This window comes from Delphinapterus leucas, chromosome 10 (genome assembly GCF_059928025.1).
Source record: "Delphinapterus leucas isolate spDelLeu-1000000601 "Yukka" chromosome 10, BTC_Dleu_Yukka2, whole genome shotgun sequence".
NCBI lineage: Eukaryota > Metazoa > Chordata > Mammalia > Artiodactyla > Monodontidae > Delphinapterus > Delphinapterus leucas.
This window is the reverse complement of record NC_143138.1, coordinates 28,297,918-28,317,959: the sequence shown is the minus strand read 5'-3', so window position 1 is coordinate 28,317,959 and position 20,042 is coordinate 28,297,918.

Sequence of the window (20,042 nt, the reverse complement as noted above, 5' to 3'; positions counted from 1 at the left end):
GGCCCTGAGAACCAAACACTACTATCCCTCTTCTATACTCAGGCAAGAACAAAGCTGAATCTTCTATTCATGAAAAGAATAGAATAACGAATGTCTCTTTGCTATATAGACTGGCAATGCTTATTTGTCATTTCTTAAATAGTTTACTAAAACATCTGCTAATGACAAATAAAAAGTTCTGTCATATGATGAAAACATGATTAACATCCAAATTAGCATCCATGTGTGTGCTCAGAGACAAAAAAGGAACACAAATTAATAAAATCTGCATCTTTTTTGTTTGTTTTTAAACATGAAGGATAATTTGAATTACGTGTTTGGGGTTAAAAAAGACCATTTCTGATGTTTTATGCTCTGGTACTATAAACAAAGCTATATTGTTTTATATTATAAATTATAAAGGAGGCCAATATAACTAAAAGTTTAGGATGTGTAGGGAAAGAGCAGGCCATGGAGAATTAGTAAAATTAGGTGTGTCATCATGGATTAGGCGTAATTTACTGATTTGATCTCAAATTAACCTCACAGTTAAGGTCATGTTCTAGAACAAATATTATTGACCTTATCCCTCTAGCAGAACATACAGTAGAGTTCTTGAACCGTTTTCAGCTTTTAGTTCTGTCAGTAGATCATACATACAAAAGTGACTTCAGGAACCTCTAAGCATATTATTAACCAGAATTAGGGCTCCCTGAGACTGCACGTAATGCCTGTGGGTCTATATTCTAAGAATCCTAACAAATGTACTTTGAAGAAACCTGGATATCCCTTTGGGGAGACACCTATGGCTATACCAGAGAAAATAAAAGGCATAACTGAGAAAGGTATAGCTCAAAATGGAGTAATAAAAGTTTTTGATTAGAAATATTATATTTTTCTTTCTTTGACAATTTTTAGTTTTGAAAACCAGGATCATCGTCCATCATTTTCCAAAATTATATAGAATATCTTATAAAAAATATATGTACTAATTTATTAAAGGTCGAAAGTTAATTTATTGCATTGTGAGGATATACCCAGCACACACAGGCTTTTTTCTGAAGATTTAAAATACACTTCTTCAAAAGCAAGTCAAGGTTTAACTTTCCTTAAAGATATATATATATGTGTGTGTGTATATATATATATATATATATATGATTATTATCACTGCTATCATTGTTTTTGTCATCATCATTTTTCATTTTATTATTCAGGTTCTATTAACACAGCAAGCTGTATCTTTTTGACGTCAGGCAATGGAGCAATTGTAATCAGACCTTCCCTCTCTCAAGGTCAGGTTGAATTCTACTTGGAGGAAGAGAAGTAAAACATCGTCCTACAGATTGTCTGTTCTGAGGGAACGTCAGAGGAGGTACACTCTCTTAGACTTTTTCTAATTTCTCTAATTGCACTCCAAAAGCCCTCGACCTTAGAAGTAGAATTTCTCTCCTGGAAAAATAAGAATAAAAGAAAAGATTCTCCCTGGCTTATACACCCAATGATACAACATTTTTTAAATGTATTAAGTGATATGCCTAATTTGGAGAGCTTTCATTTTATGAAACACGAGAATAAGAATATTCTTATTCTTAGAAAAAGAATATTTCATTTTATAGGACACAAGAATAAGAAGAGAAACTATATGCTATTTTAAAGAAACAAACCTAAAGCAATACTGTTTTAAATGAAGGGAGAGGAAGAGGGAGTTTAAAAATATTAATTGCAGTGCTATAAAATGAAACAACTAAAAAAGAGAACTCATTATCATCAAGTTGGGATGTGAAAAATGTAAAGGTGTTAGAATGGTACTGTCGGAAGGTGGTAAGACTACCATTGACTATCAGAAGGAAAAAAATAAAGTTGAGTTTATTGATAAGGCTAGTAAGGGAAATCTATGCTAATTAGTCATGGTCTCCCTGAGCAGAGCAGGTTTTCAACATATACAGGGTCTTTGGGAAGCTTGAAGTTTAAGAATTCATGAACTTCTAGAAACATAAGTAGGTTGACGTCACCTCTGGAAGTATGGTTACTCGGGTGAGACTGCTGTGCACTGGTTGGCACTCAGAGGCATGTTTATTGGTATCAGCTTGTTCCTTGACTGGCTGACTTACAGGAGCCGGGGCTACTTTTTTTTTTTTTTTGCGGTACGCGGGCCTCTCACTGTTGTGGCCTCTCCCGTTGCGGAGCACAGGCTCCGGACGCGCAGGCTCAGCGGCCATGGCTCACGGGCCCAGCCGCTCGGCGGCATGTGGGATCTTCCCGGACCGGGGCACGAACCCGTGTCCCCTGGCTCGGCAGGCGGACTCTCAACCACGGCGCCACCAGGGAAGCCCGGGGCTACTTTTAATTGGATAGCTTAAAAAATATGTTTTTTTGAGGCCATTGTTTTATTAAATACATTTATAACAAATTCTGAATGCTACTCATCATGGCTACACCACAGTCTTTTCCCAAGTTTGTGGGACCATTTTTACTTCTCACTAGCTACAAAACCTATTTTTTCTTTAATCACTTATTTTATGTCATCTTCGGTTTATGTAGTGAGTTGAATGGTGCACCTCAAAACGATATGTGTGGTCCCTGCCAGTGTGACCTTATTTGGAAAAAGGGTCTTTGCAGATGTAAATTACATCAAGGATATTGAGGTGAAATTATCTGGATTCTTTGAATGGACCCTAAATTTGATTGCAGTTCTTACAAATTGTTCTTATAAGAGACAGAAGAGAAGAATTCCAAGGGAGTAGAACAGAAGGCCATTAGAAGACAGAGGCAGAAATTGGGGTGATGCAATCACAAGGAACTTCTCTGGTGACACCAGAAGCTGGAAAAGGCAGAGAGGGATTCTCTCCTAGAGCCTCCAGATGGCGTGCAGATGTGCTGACACCCACATTTTAGACTTCTGGCCCCCAGAACTGTGAGAGAATAAGCTGTGGCTTTAAACAACCAAGTTTGTGATAATTTGTTATGGTAGCTGTAGGAAAATAAGTTACCCAGAATAAACCTTCAATAAACTTATTTTCCAAGAGAAATGCATGTATGGCATAGTTTATAAGTTCAAATATATATAAAATGTCTTTTGTTACTAATACAAATGAAATCAATCATCTAATTTATAAAGGAAAAAGGCAAATGAGTAAAATTTCCTTTGCAAACACTACAGATTTGCTTTTATTGTTGTCAAATACAAAACCACAATTTAAGATGTTATTGATTATTTGGGCCAAAGTTGTTCCCTTAAAGGCTCATAGAGGTTATACCATAATCTTATAATATTTTATATGGAAATGGAAGCTGAGGTCAATCTGATGTTTGTTTCTTTAGATATGTTTGGTTTTATCTGTCTAGATGGGTCTAAGATTACTTCTTTGAACTGTAATTTTGAAAACGTCTCAAGGGTAAGTTAAACTCATTATTTTTTGTACCACATAGTGAAAACATTTACCTATGTGCATACATTCTTCCCAGTACAGGAGTAGTTTCAGCTATTATATCATTAATTATTTCACTTGTTCCATTCATTCAGTTCTCCATTTGGGGTAGAATATGTAATCTGTATCTTGAGCTGCTGTTCTCTGTTCTTTATAACTTTCATCTGCTGTCTAATTCTTTTAGTCAAGTTTTCTAATTCCTCTTCTTTCAGGGAAAGTCCCTCTAGTATAGACTCTATATAATTGATTGCCCCACCTCTTTTACAGTAGCAGTTATGCTCTTCATTTCCTGTATTGTTTAATTCTTTGGTTAGGCTCTTAGATGACTCAGGTTCTTTATCTTTCTCTTCCAAGTTTCTTTTTTTAAATTTATTTCCCTCTCAATCATATTTTTATGTTGTATTTTAATTTTATAATGTACATAATATTTTCAACTTTACAGAATTAACATGAAATAAAGTTAAATCAGCTGAAGCTTCAGTTTGTGTTTCCTACTATAGATGTTTTTAAAATGTGTTCTGTTTTACGAATGTTTTGTTTTAATTATTTGTATGTTGCAGAATCTTTTTAAGGATCCAATACTCTTTTATTCCCTGTTTTGTTTTTTTTTAATCCTTGAGATTACAATGTTCAGGCTTGATACGTGCTCTTTAGATTTTCTTGGGTTCCCTTAATATCTACTTAAATAAGCTTAGGACTATTCTAGTAAGAATTAATCCTGTCTGTTGATCATTGTAAGTTTACTAGTCCAGTGATTCAACATCCTGAAATATTTACAGGGGACCTGGTACCATGATAACTAGAGATGTATTTAGGTCTATGTATTTTATTCTTCAGGGTTTGTAAAAGTGTGAACCTGAGGCCAGTATTTCATATTCACTTTACCTTTTGGCCTGGTCTCCATCCCAGTGTGTGATGGGGCCAGCTCAATGATGAAGCTATGGGGTTTTGATAGAGCTCTGCTACTCCACAAGGGAGAAAAAGCTCAACATCCAACTCCTACTTCTGCATTTGGGGTACTCATAATTTCTCTTTAGGATCCTAATACAGCTCCTTTCAAATGCTATTGATTTATAGTGGCAAAGCTGTTATGTGTTTCCGATCAATTGGGTGTGTCTCCCCAACAGATTATGAGTTTCTAGAGAGCATGAATCAAGTGCTTTTCTTCCGTTGAATACTTACCTGCTAGCGTATTGCCTGACACAGAGAAAAAAAAACTTGGTAAGTCTGTATTAAATGTTGAATGCTGAAAGAAATACATTTTTATGATAGAATCCAGAATATAATTTAATGAAACATTTCTTAGTAGCATTAAAACTAAGACCAAGTAATACAAGCAGGCCAGTTGATGATGATGATTTTTTTCCTTTTTCTTTTCTTTGTTTTATTCCTTCTTTCTTTGTTTTGTTTAGTTTTGTTTCTCCTAGGTGGTCCAGTCTACTTCACTATTGCTGATATCAATAGAACAGAAACTGACTGAATATATTAAATTGTATCAAGTGAAGTTTTTTAAAAGGTAGCTTATAGATTCTTAACCTTTAATACTCATAACTAGCCAGAGTTCGATATAAATTCTTTATTTATTGATCCATAATATTCATTGTTTCCTGAGTCCACCAAAGATGAATCACTGAATACGTAGATGTTAACACTCAATAAAAACGTGTTACTTGGGCTTCCCTGGTGGCACAGTGGTTAAGAGCCCACCTGCCGATGCAGGGGACATGGGTTCATGTCGCGGTCCGGGAAGATCCCACATGCTGCGGTGCGGCTGGGCCCGTGAGCCATGGCTGCTGAGCCTCTGCGGCTAGAGCCTGTGCTCCGCAATGGGAGAGGCCACAACAGTGAGAGGCCCGCGTACCACAAAAAAAAAAAAAAAAAACAGAAAAGAAAACGTGTTACTGCCTTTAAAATATTATTGTATTGCCATATAACTTGAGAGCCAAAACTAGAACAAGACATTTCAGTTAATCCCATGTCAATTCAGGATAATTTGCTATAATACATCTGGCATACAAAAGGGAATGAAGAGAAGATATTCATGACATACCTGCACAGAGAGGAGAGGTTATGAATAAACTGATTGACTAATGACTGCCTGTAGTTTTCTCAAAAGCAACTTAGATGATATTATACATGTATATTATTCTTAACTTTATACGCCAAATAGCAATATTTTCAGAGTATAGATGGAGAGATTCACCATTTAAATACTACCGAATGCATAAAATTTTTAATTGTAATTTTGCTACTACAAAATAGAAAACTATTTTAATGCCAATGTAAAAGGGAGCATTTTCAAACTATCCCCCTTATAGTCCTCTTTAATGATGGTTTGTTTCTATGAATTTTATTAGACTGTATGAAATTGCTATTTTGTAAATAAAATAGTCAAATATTGGTAATTCTATATGATTTAAAATAAATATATATTTATAGTCTAAACCTTTATAACTAGCTAAATGTAACTGCTCGCCATAAAAATTGAGTAACCATCCTAGTTGTATTTTGTTCATGTCCTTTTGAAGTACAATCTGACCAACTTGATTAATATTAGAAGGATTAAAGATACACTGGCCTTGATTTAGAGATTTAGAAAACACTCTACACTACTTAAAAACTATTTTTAAGAGTAAGTTACTAATGCTTCAGGGACTAATCTTGTATTTATCGTTTTTTAAAAAAATTTTCTCAATGAAAAGGTAACATTTGTATTTTTTTCTCTAAGATCTGGAAATGCATCTGATTTTACCCTATTTTTCTATATATCACAACAAAGTATCATGTCCTTTAACTACACAGTGCTATGAAATGATGGTACAGCTCTAATTTGGGGCTGTTTCTTAGAAACCTATCACCACTACCACCACATATACCCAAGTTTCTCTTCGCTGAGTTGGGAAATGGCAGTGGTACCCATGGAATGTGTTTTAAGCACGTGATAACTCGTAGAAGATAGACTTTAATTACATCTGAGTCATAGAAATAGCCACAGAAAATGTTAGGAACCTACAAGTATAAGTCACTGAATAGAAGTTCATATTTGACATTAGACCAGTTGAATGGACTGTGAAGGTCTAGGGATGCATGACATCTAATGAAAAGAATGAGAACAGAGAAATAGCAGAAAGGAGAGGCTTTCCCCAAATTAATAAGCGTTTGTAACAAAGTTGAGCAAGGCGGCTGGTAAAGAACACACATTTTTGCAGGAGTAGAGAGCAGCTCTTTATTAGTGGAAGGTCATGTATAATGTACAATGGAGGAATGCTAAATTTCCAGTTGATATTCTGATGTAGGGGGAGAATTCAACACAGATGTTGATATTGTGAGATATACTTCTTCACTTTTAGATAATTAGAGGCACAGATAATCTAGATGATTATCCAAATATCACATAGTTAACCAAAATCTGTTAGATGGAAATGAACCTCTGGAATGTTCCAGTCTGGAACTCTTTCTAAAAAGAAAAAAATCACTTTTCCCCTAAAGCATTTTGGCAGAAGTTCAGATGTTGATAGAGTTTAAGACTCCGTGTATGACCTGTGACACCAGATTGCCTCCTGGGATGAGGTTTTTTGATTTTGATCAAAGCCTACAGAAAGCTGAATTTCATGGCCTATTTGTAACATGCCTACAAATACTTGAGAGTCACTACAGCTCACTGTGCCTGTAGTTTTGAGACCCCATCTATTACTGCCACAACTTCTATTCAAGTCTACTCTTCTCTGATCTCATCTGTAGACAGTGAAGTCCTGGACTACAGTCTGATCAAAGCAGTATCTGAAGAAAGCAGGTGATGCCTGACCTGAGTGACTATGACAGTCAGATGACAGACCATCTCAGGTATGCTTTTCAGATTCACTAATCCTAGGTGAGGTAGGTTCATATAAATTTTATGACAACTCGGGGAACAATAATTATGTTTTAAAAACTAGAATCTAAAAAAGAATTTGCATACAGACAATTGAATTGATACACAGCTGTCTAACTTCAGTGAAGTGGAATGCCTTCAGATGATTTTCTGCTTGTCTCTAAATTTTGGCTTCTCCTCTGAATAAAACCAGGATGTACGGAGGTATGAATTGGGTTAATGTGTTATTCTTGATAAATAAAGATGAAAACACTTGGACAGGGAATGAGGAACCCCCTGTTCCAGACTCAGTTTGGTATGCAGAACTGAAGATGAACCCCAAGATTTTTACCCATGATGTACACACCTTGTATAATCCTCTCCCCTTGAGAGGGGTGGACCTGGCCTAATCAGGTAAACCTTTTTAAAAGAGGGTGTAGAGGTCAGAGGTGGCAGAAGTCAACAAACTGCCTTGTTGTGGAGAGAGCCACATATTCAGGAATGTCAGGTGATCTCTAGGAGCTGATAAAGGCCCCTGGTTGACAGTCAGCAAGAAAATACTGACCAAGCCCTATAGATATAAGAGATTCAATTCTACCAATAATTACTGGGTTTGGAAGAAGTCCCAAGCCTCAGATGAGATTGCATCCTGTCCAACCCCTTGATTTAAGCCTGAGCAGAAAACTCAGTCATGTTGTGCCCAGACTTCTGATCTACAGAAACTGTTAGATAATAAATGAGAGTGTTGTAATCCCTAAATGTTTGGTAATTTGTTACACAGCCATAGAGAACTAATACACCTGGTATCACTATTAAATAATTGGATGACCTTGAGCAAGGTCTTTTCCTCTCTCTGTGTGTCAGTTTTCTCACTTATATCTTAAGATAATGTTTAAGACTGTATCTGCTGTAGATTTTTAAAGTTCTATAAAATGATGCTACTCCTTCATTATAAGACAGCAGCCCTGGAAGAGAATAAAGAACTCTGTAATATACCAGGAGTAAATTCACTACCTTGTTCTTATTGGCATTACATTATATCCAAATGGGCTAACAAAAGGTGAAGTAAACACTGGCTCTAGTCCCTCATTTGAATATTTAGTTGCACCACAAGAGGCTAATAACAAGACAGGAATGAACACATGCTTCAGTATATTCGACTCCTGTGAGCAGCCTATTTGCTTCATAATAATTAGTTACCAAGGGAATTTTGCATTGAAATTCCAGGAGACCTTTCCATCAACAAGAGGCAAGGAAAGTGTTTACATTTTGATCCATTAAAATTTCATTTTATCATCAGGTGTGCTTTGAGATGTATTTCGTTATAGGACACACATTCATTTTTATTCTTCATTTGGTCATTGGGTTGATAATTTTTTTAGAAAGTAGACATGTGCATCCACAGTGTATTTTCAGTATAAAATGTAATGAATGTTATGCACAAATTAGGATTTTCAGTCAACTTTTTGATGTAAAAACTCCACTAAGTAAGTTGGGTTATTTCTATACAATAAAATATCAACCACGCAGGAAAATTTGTATCTCATAATAGGTCCAAATTCATTCCTATGATATCAGAGAATCGAATTGGGCCACTGAATCAGAAGAGCTAAAGTACTGGAGGAAGCCTTTCTGGGATCAAGAAAGATTAGCAATAGAGTGAATATGAAATTTGGTAACTGCTATTTTCCCTTGAAATACCTTGTAACCCAGACCTGTTGTGACACATCAAACAAAAATGTTGTTCACTCTACCAATGTGGAATTAATTACATGTTACTTGTAAGAACATACCACTGGGCTTATAGCAGTTACTTCATAATTTAATAAAGTTTTCTCCAAAACTAACGACACACAAACAGCTATAATGCAAATAGCTTGAAGAAGAGATGAGCAATTCATTACCCAACCCACCATGTACAGCTATTTGACTTCGTATAGTGTAATACTTACTTTGCCTTCATTCCCTAGGATGTAGTCTGAGTCCTAGTTGCATTAACAATGCCCCAACAGAGACTTCCGGGAAGATGGCAGAAGAGTAAGACGAGGAGATCACCTTCCTCCCCACAGATACACCAGAAATACATCTACACGTGGAAAAACTCCTACAGAACACCTACTGAACCATGGCAGAAGACCTCAGACCTCCCAAAAGGCAAGAAACTCCCCACGTACCTGGGTAGGGCAAAAGAAAAAAAGAAACAACAGAGACAAAAGAATAGGGACGGCACCTACACCAGTGGGAGGGAGCTGTGAAGGAGGAAAGTTTCCATACACTAGAAGACCCTTCGCGGGCGGAGACTGCGGGTGGCGGAGGGGGAAAGCTTCGGAGCCGCAGAGGAGAGCGCAGCAACAGGGGTGCGGGGGGCAAATCGGAGAGATTCCCGCACGGAGGATCGGTGCCGACCGGCACTCACCATCGCTAGAGGCTTGTCTGCTACCCCGCCGGGGAGGGCGGGGCTGGGAGCTGAGGCTCGGGCTTTGGTCGGAGCGCAGGGAGAGGACTGGTGTTGGCGGCGTGAACACAGCCTGAAGGGGGTTAGTGCACCATGGCTGGCCGGGAGGGAGTCCGGGGAAAAGTCTGGACCTGAATCTGCCGAAGAGGGAAGAAACTTTTTCTTCCCTCTTTGTTTCCTGGTGCGCGAGGAGAGGGGATTAAGAGAGCTGCTTGAAGGAGCTCCACAGACTGGCGCAAGCCGCGGCTAAAAGCGCGGACCCCAGAGACAGGCACGGGACGCTAAGGCTGCTGCTGCCGCCACCAAGAAGCCTGTGTGCGAGCACAGGTCACTATCCACACCCCCCTTCAGGGGAGCCTGTGCAGCCCGCCACTGCCAGGGTCCCGTGATCCAGGGACAACTTCCCCGAGAGAACGCACGGCGCACCTCAGGCTGGTGCAACGTCACGCTGGCCTCTGCCGCCGCAGGCTTGCCCCGCACTCCATGCCCCTCCTTCCCACCCTGAGCCGGCAACCTACACGCAGAGGCGGGGCCAAATCCAAAGCTGAGCCCCGGGAGCTGTGAGAACAAAGAAGAGAAAGAGAAATCTCTCCCAGCAGCCTCAGAAGCAGCGGATTAAAGCTCCACAATCAACTTGATGTACCCTGCATCTGTGGAATACCTGAATAGACAACGAATCATCCCAAATTAAGGAGGTGGACTTTGAGAGCAAAATTTCTGATTTTTTCCCCTTTTCCTCTTTTTGTGAGTGTGTATGTGTATGCTTCTGTGTGAGATTTTGTCTGTATAGCTTTGCTTCCACCATTTGTCCCAGAGTTCTATCCGTCCATTTTTTTTTGTTTTTTTTCCTAATAGTTATTTTTTCATTTTAATAACTTTATTATATTTTATCTTAATTTATTTCATTTTACTTTATCTTCTTTCTTTTTTTCCTTCCCTCCTTCCTTCCTTCCCTCCCTCCTTCCTTCCTCCCTCCCTCCTTTCTTTCTTTTTTTCTACTTCTACTAATTCTTTCTTTCTACTTTTTCTCCCTTTTATTCTGAGCCGTGTGGATGAAAGGCTTTTGGTGCTGCAGCCAGGAGTTAGTGCTGCGCCTCTGAGGTGGGAGAGCCAACTTCAGGACACTGGTCCACAAGAGACCTCCCAGCTCCACATAATATCAAATGGCGAAAATCTCCCAGAGATCTCCGTCTCAACACCAGCACCCAGCTTCACTCAACGACCAGCAAGCTAGAGTGCTGGACATCCTATGCCAAACAACTAGCAAGACAGGAACACAACCCCACCCATTAGCAGAGAGGCTGCCCAAAATCATAATAAGTCCACAGACACCCCAAAACACACCACCAGACGTGGACCTGCCCACCAGAAAGACAAGATCCAGCCTCATCCACCAGAACACAGGCACCAGTGCCCTCCACCAGGAAGCCTACACAACCCACTGAACCAACCTTAGCCACTGAGGACAGATACCAAAAACAATGGGAACTACGAACCTGCAGCCTGCAAAAAGGAGACCCCAAACACAGTAAGATAAGCAAAATGAGAAGACAGAAAAACACACAGCAGATGAAGGAGCAAGATAAAAACCCACCAGACCTAACAAATGAAGAGGAAATAGGCAGTCTACCTGAAAAAGAATTCAGAATAATGATAGTAAAGATGATCCAAAGTCTTGGAAATAGAATAGACAAAATTCAAGAAACATTTAACAAGGACCTAGAAGAGCTAAAGATGAAACAAACAATGATGAACAACACAATAAATGAAATTAAAAATACTCTAGATGGGATCAATAGCAGAATAACTGAGGCAGAGGAACGGATAAGTGACCTGGAAGATAAAATAGTGGAAATAACTACTGCAGAGCAGAATAAAGAAAAAAGAATGAAAAGAACTGAGGACAGTCTCAGAGACATCTGGGACAACATTAAATGCACCAACATTCGAATTATAGGGGTTCCAGAAGAAGAAGAGAAAAAGAAAGGGACTGAGAAAATATTTGAAGAGATTATAGTTGAAAACTTCCCTAATATGGGAAAGGAAATAGTTAATCAAGTCCAGGAAGCACAGAGAGTCCCATACAGGATAAATCCAAGGAGAAATATGCCAAGACACATATTAATCAAACTGTCAAAAATTAAATACAAAGAAAACATATTAAGAGCAGCAAGGGAAAAACAACAAATAACACACAAGGGAATCCCCATAAGGTTAACAGCTGATCTTTCACCAGAAACTCTGCAAGCCAGAAGGGACTGGCAGGACATATTTAAAGTGATGAAGGAGAAAAACCTGCAACCAAGATTACTCTACCCAGCAAGGATCTCATTCAGATTTGATGGAGAAATTAAAACCTTTACAGACAAGCAAAAGCTGAGAGAGTTCAGCACCACCAAACCAGCTCTACAACAACTTCTAAAGGAACTTCTCTAGGCAAGAAACACAAGAGAAGGAAAAGACCTACAATAACGAACCCAAAACAATTAAGAAAATGGGAATAGGAACATACATATCCATAATTACCTTAAATGTAAATGGACTAAATGCTCCCACCAAAAGACACAGATTGGCTGAATGCTTACAAAAACAAGACCCATATATCTGCTGTCTACAAGAGACCCACTTCAGACCTAGAGACACAGACTGAAAGTAAGGGGATGGAAAAAGATATTTCATGCAAATGGAAACCAAAAGAAAGCTGCAGTAGCAATTCTCATATCAGACTAAATAGACTTTAAAATAAAGACTATTAAAAGAGACAAGGACACTACGTAATGATCAAGGGATCGATCCAAGAAGAAGTTATAACAATTGTAAATATTTATGCATCCAACATAGGAGCACCTCAATACATAAGGCAAATACTAACAGCCATAAAAGGGGAAATCGACAGTAACACATTCATAGTAAGGGACATTAACACCCCACTTTCACCAATTGACAGATCATCCAAAATGAAAATAAAGGAAACACAAGCTTTAAATGATACATTAAACAAGATGGACTTAATTGATATTTATAGGACATTCCATCCAAAAACAACACAATACACATTTTTCTCTAGTGCTCATGGAACATTCTCCAGGAGAGATCATATCTTGGGTCACAAATCAAGCCTTGGTAAATTTAAGAAAACTGAAATTGTTTCAAGTATCTTTTCCGACCACAACGCTATGAGACTAGATATCAATTACAGGAAAAGATCTGTAAAAAATACAAACACATGGAGGCTAAACAATACACTACTTAATAACGAAGTGATCACTGAAGAAATCAAAGAGGAAATCAAAAAATACCTAGAAACAAATGACAATGGAGACACGACGACCCAAAATCTATGGGATGCAGCAAAAGCAGTTCTAAGAGCGAAGTTTGTAGCAATACAATCCTACCTTAAGAAACAGGAAACATCTCGAATTAACAACCTAACCTTGCACCTAAAGCAATTAGATAAAGAACAACAACAAAAAAAACCCCAAAGTTAGCAGAAGGAAAGAAATCATAAAAATCAGATTAGAAATAAATGAAAAAGAAATGAAGGAAACGATAGCAAAGATCAATAAAACTAAAAGCTGGTTCTTTGAGAAGATAAACAAAATTGATAAACCATTAGCCAGACTCATCAAGAAAAAAAGGGAGAAGACTCAAATCAATAGAATTAGAAATGAAAAAAGAGAAGTAAGAACTGACACTGCAGAGATACAAAAGATCATGAGAGATTACTACAAGCAACTCTATGCCAATAAAATGGACAACCTGGAAGAAATGGACAAATTCTTAGAAAGGCACAATCAGCCAAGACTGAATCAGGAAGAAATAGAAAATATGAACAGACCAATCACAAGCACTGAAATTGAGACTGTGATTAAAAATCTTCCAACAAACAAAAGCCCAGGACAAGATGGCTTCACAGGCGAATTCTATCAAACATTTAGAGAAGAGCTAACACCTGTCCTTCTCAAACTCTTCCAAAATGTAGCAGAAGGAGGAACACTCCCAAACTCATTCTACGAGGCCACCATCACCTTGACACCAAAACCAGACAAGATGTCACAAAGAAAGAAAACTACAGGCCAATATCGCTGATGAACATTGATGCAAAAGTCCTCAACAAAATACTAGCAAACAGAATCCAACAGCACATTAAACGGATCATACACCATGATCAAGTGGGGTTTATTCCAGGAATGCAAGGATTCTTCAATATATGCAAATCAAACAACGTGAATATTAACAAACTGAAGGAGAAAAACCATATGATCATCTCAATAGATACAGAGAAAGCTTTCGACAAAATTCAACACCAATTTATGATAAAAACCCTGCAGAAAGTAGGCATAGAGGGAACTTTCCTCAACATAATAAAGGCCATATATGACAAACCCACAGCCAACATCGTCCTCAGTGGTGAAAAACTGAAAGCATTTCCACTAAGATCGGGAACAAGACAAGGTTGCCCACTCTCACCACTCTTATTCAACATAGTTTTGGAAGTTTTAGCCACAGCAATCAGAGAAGAAAGGGAAATAAAAGGAATCCAAATCGGAAAAGAAGAAGTAAAGCTGTCACTATTTGCAGATGACATGATTCTATACATAGAGAATCCTAAAGATGCTACCAGAAAACTACTAGAGCTAATCAATGAATTTGGTAAAGTAGCAGGATACAAAATTAATGCACAGGAATCTCCTACATTCCTATACACTAATGATGAAAAATCTGAAAGTGAAATCAAGAAAACACTCCCATTTGCCATTGCAACAAAAAGAATAAAATATCTAGGAATAAATCTACCTAATAAGACAAAAGACCTGTATGCAGAAAATTATAAGACACTGATGAAAGAAATTAAAGATGATACAAATAGATGGAGAGATTATACCATGTTCTTGAATTGGAAGAATCAACATTGTGAAAATGACTCTACTACCCAAAGCAATCTACAGATTCAATGCAATCCCTATCAAACTACTACTGGCATTTTTCACAGAACTAGAACAAAAAATTTCACAATTTGTATGGAAACACAAAAGACCCCGAATAGCCAAAGCAATCTTGAGAATGAAAAACGGAGCTGGAGGAATCAGGCTCCCTGACTTCAGACTATACTACAAAGCTACAGTAATCAAGACAGTATGGTACTGGCACAAAAACAGAAATATAGATCAATGGAACAGGATAGAAAGCCCGGAGATAAACCCACGCACATATGGTCACCTTATCTTTGATAAAGGAGGCAGGAATGTACAGTGGAGAAAGGACAGCCTCTTCAGTAAGTGGTGCTGGAAAAACTGGACAAGTACACCTAAAAGTATGAGATTAGATCACTCCCTAACACCATACACAAAAATAAGCTCAAAATGGATTAAAGACCTAAATGTAAGGCCAGAAACTATCAAACTCTTACAGGAAAACATAGGCAGGACACTCTATGACATAAATCACAGCAAGATCCTTTTTTACCCACCTCCTAGAGAAATGGAAACAAAAATAAACAAATGGGACCTAATGAAACTTCAAAGCTTTTGCACAGCAAAGGAAACCATAAACAAGACCAAAAGACAACCTCAGAATGGGAGAAAATATTTGCAAATGAAGCAACTGACAAAGGATTAATCTCCAAAGTTTATAAGCAGCTCATACAGCTTAATAACAAAAAAACAACCCAATCCAAAAATGGGTAGAAGACCTAAATAGACATTTCTCCAAAAAAGATATACAGACTGCCAACAAACACATGAAAGAATGCTCAACATCACTAATCATTAGAGAAATGGAAATCAAAACTACAATGAGATATCATCTCACACCAGTCAGAATGGCCATCATCAAAAAATCTAGAAACAATAAATGCTGGAGAGAGTGTGGAGAAAAGGGAACCCTCTTGCACTGTTGGTGGGAATGTAAATTGATACAGCCACTGTGGAGAACAGTATGGAGGTTCCTTAAAAAACTACAAATAGAACTACCATATGACACAGCAATCCCACTACTGGGCATATACCCTGAGGAAACCATAATTCAAAAAGTGTCATGTACTACAATGTTCATTGCAGCTCTATTTACAATAGCCCGGAGATGGAAACAACCTAAGTGTCCGTCATCGGATGGATGGATAAAGAAGATGTGGCACATATATACAATGGCATATTACTCAGCCATAAAAAGAAACAAAATTGAGCTATTTGTAATGAGGTGGATAGACCTAGAGTCTGTCATACAGAGTGAAGTAAGTCAGAAAGAGAGAGACAAATACCGTATGCTAACACATATATATGGAATTTAAGAAAAAAAAATGTCATGAAGAACCTAGGGGTAAAACAGGAATAAAGACACAGACGTACTAGAGAATGGACTTGAGGATATGGGGAGGGGGAAGGGTAAGGTGTGACAAAGCGAGAGAGAGGCATGGACATATATACACTACCAAACATAAGGTAGATAGCTAGTGGGAAGCAGCCGCATAGCACAGGGAGATCAGCTCGGTGCTTTGTGACCGCCTGGATGGGTGGGATAGGGAGGGTGGGAGGGAGGGAGACGCAAGAGGGGAAGAGATATGGGAACATAAGTATATATATAACTGATTCATTTTGTTGTAAAGCAGAAACTAACACACCATTGTAAAGCAATTATACTCCAATAAAGATGTTAAAAAAAATGCCCCAACAAATAAGAAAATATTTTGATTGATACACAGAAAGCATAATAAATAATTAATCGTTATTAGTTAATAAGTGATTAATAGATAATAAGTGACGACTGACTCATTCCTATGTTCGTTCAATTAATGTCCCTTTAATAAATGCATTTCATGTGATATGTTCTTGGAGGCCACATAATTAAGATACATTTCTTCCCAAGTACATGCATATAGTATAAGCGGGGACAGGGTTATTGGGATGAACTATGGAGGAATGACAGTTCATCTTTATATGCATTAAGTAAATTTATTTTGATACAAAACAACAGAAACCCTCTCTAGCTAGCTTTTATGCATTAAATTAATGGTTAATTCCAAGTTAAGTTCACTTGCAGGAAGTGGAAATTCTGAGACTGGAATTGAGGTGCACACCTGGTACTCAAAATAACTTACAAGTCATCAAAAGAGACATAATAGATGCTACTATAAGATGAGATATATTAATTAAGAGAAACTGATTATTAAAAGCTTGAAATATGGAGTGTCAAAAAAAAAGTACCATAGACAGGACCATCATCAGGGACAGGAAGAGGAAAGGAAGCCATGTACAAAATAGCACAAAGAATCAGAAGGAAGAGAGATTCCAGAATAACTTGGAATTCAAGGAGATTGTTTCAAGGTCAAAAGGAACCAACTTCTTCAAGGAAGTGAAGCAGAAAGAAGACTGGGAAAGGTCAATACTTTGGAAGAAAAAAAGCCTAAAAAATGAGGCCATATTGTTCTCCCAGATCAGTACAGTCGACTGAAAGCTGTTCGAATCCAGAGTAGAAATTAAACCTGGAAATGGATAGTGTTTAACAGTGGCGTGAGGGGGACAGACAAGTTGCTATGCCTTCCCCTGCAGGTTATGGAAACAGTGAAAATGTTTGACATCAGAGACACCAGAAAGTAAGGGATTATGTATAAAAGAGAAAAGAAAGAAGAAAAACCATATGTTTTGTGAATGGTATAAAAACATGATTTTTGGATATATTACATCGGCTGTTGGTAGGATTAAGTGAAATGAGGCAAATAAAAAGCAGCACAGTGCCTAACACAGAGAAGCCATTCAATAAAGGATAACTTAGGGTACGACCCTTAGTTTATGTTCTTCTTCAGATCCTTTAATGCTTAAATCCTCATGTCTCACATAATCTGTTATCATGTTTTCTCCATTCCATGAGTGGTAACCAGAGCGAACCAAAAAAGTTTACTCATGCTCTTACACAAACACACAGTAATCTTCCATCACTAACATAAATTGACCCACAGGTCTTCATTAAAATATTCTCAAACCTGAAAAATTTGAACTTATCACCCACTGCAGGATAAGGGAGGGCTCAGCAAATGAGATGGCAACAGCAAAAACCTACTGTGGTGAGTCCATAACGAATCTTGGTTTTAACCAGATAATCAATTTCACCCCCAAAATTCAATTTTCTTAATGTTTTCCAGAAACATAAAAAATCTGGGTTATCCCTCCCGCTTGATAAATTGGAAGATTGAGATTGACACATACACATTATTATATATAAAATAGATAACTATTGGACCTACTGTATAGCACAGGGAACTTTACTCAATACTCTGTAATGGCCTACATGGGAAAAGAATCTAAAAAAGAGTGGATATATGTATATGTATAACAGATTCACTTTTCAGTATACCTGAAACTAACATAACATTGTAAATCAACTAGACTCCAATAAAAATTTTAAAAAAAATCTGGGTTACTGAAGTCTAAAAACTGATAAAACAAAATTAAAAAAAGAAAGTAAACTTCTCAGTTTAAAGAATGCTCAGAAGCGATGGACCTTTGATTTATTTTTTCAGTCTCCTGAAACCTGACTGCTCGTCTGTGAGGATATTTTCGTCACATTGCATAGAATTCTGAAACGTATACTTTTATGTACGTCATCTCCAAGTCATAAAAAACATTCTCTGATTAACGTTGTAGGCAGAGCTAACCTATAATCAAAATCACAACTGGTAATCATTTCAACACTAGTATACATCCAGCTGATTATTTTGACATGGATTTCCTGATGAATGACTACATGTCCAAAGCTGAATTCATCCCTTCTGTAAAAACGCGAGCTTTTCGTATTTATTTATAATTCTTCTAGTCAGCCAGTTCTAAATTGGGATCATTTTAATTATTTCTTTTTGCTCCCTACATCCAACCAGTTGCCAAACCTGATTATTCCACATTCACAGTATCTCTCTGTTGACTTTACTTTTTCTCATTTCTACTGACATAATCCTAGTTTGAGTCTCTGATGTCTTTTGCTAAAGTTGTTCAATGAACTTCTATATAACATTGGAATTACAACTATAAAAGTGAACTCTTGGGCTTCCCTGGTGGCGCAGTGGTTGAGGGTCTGCCTGCCGATGCAGGGGACACGGGTTCGTGCCCCGGTTCGGGAGGATCCCGCGTGCCGCGGAGCGGCTGGGCCCGTGAGCCATGGCCGCTGAGCCTGCGCGTCCGGAGCCTGTGCTCCGCAACGGGAGGGGCCACAACAGTGAGAGGCCCGAGTACCGCAAAACAAACAAACAAAACAAATGGTCAGGTGTCCAGGCAAGCTTGAGTCTTGGCACAGTAAAAGGGATTAGAAAATGAAGAGGAAACACATTTTCACACTAAAGTCATAGAATAGTTAAAAAGGGAAGATAAACCCCTCTCATTATATACAAACTTCTATTTCAGAGATTAGCAAACTATGGTCTGGGGTCCAAATCTGACCCCTGGCATGATTTTGTTTGGCCTGCGAGTTGCTTTTTTTTTTCACTTTTAAAGTATTGTTAAAAACAAAGAGATAAAGGAAAAGAGAAGAAAAAAACAAACAAGACTATATGACAAAGAAAGTATTGTCGTCTGCAAAGCCTAAAATATTTGCTTATGGTCAAGTTTACCAACCCTAGCATGTAGCATGTGATTATTTCCATTTAGACCTAGGGAGCAGCTATTTTCGCATGCAAACACAAATATACGTGATTGGTGGGATTCCTACTACGGTCACACATAAATTCATGGAATCCCAATTATAGTCAAAGCTTATTATTGACCGTCACACAGGCATACATCAGTACAGACAGTACCAAATTCTAGCCAGGCTGCTGGTAGCTACGTGTTTATTTCTCTTGGCAAGGGAAAAAAGTCCCTGGCAACGCTGAAGGCTCACGATCCACCTTCCAGTAACTAACCAACCTCTAAAAAATATATAATTGTGCCTTTGATATTGTTTTACTTTAGTTTTTCCTTCCAAATTTATCCACACCTTCTCCTCCAATGAAAGAAGCAATTGTCTTCTGTGTCTTAAAGAGGAAACCTCTGCATTTTCTCTGCTTGTTTAGGGCAAGAAATGAAGTGCTGCCTCTTTAACTGGCAGAAGCGCACGGCTCGGTGGGTCTGCAGGATCCCCTCAGCCTGGAGCAAAATATTGTCCCCGGATGGGGAGAGGAGGATCACCCTGCCATACCTCCCGGGGGTGTGTAAGTCCGAATAGAGCTGGCTTTTGGCCTGGTCCAGGGGGAAAAGGCTGCTGGCCAGGCTGCGCTCGATCTTGGCCAGGCTGTGGCTGGGAGCGACCAGGCGCTCCAGGTCGCCCTCGGGCTGGAAGCGGTTGAGCGCGCCCAGGCCGAAGG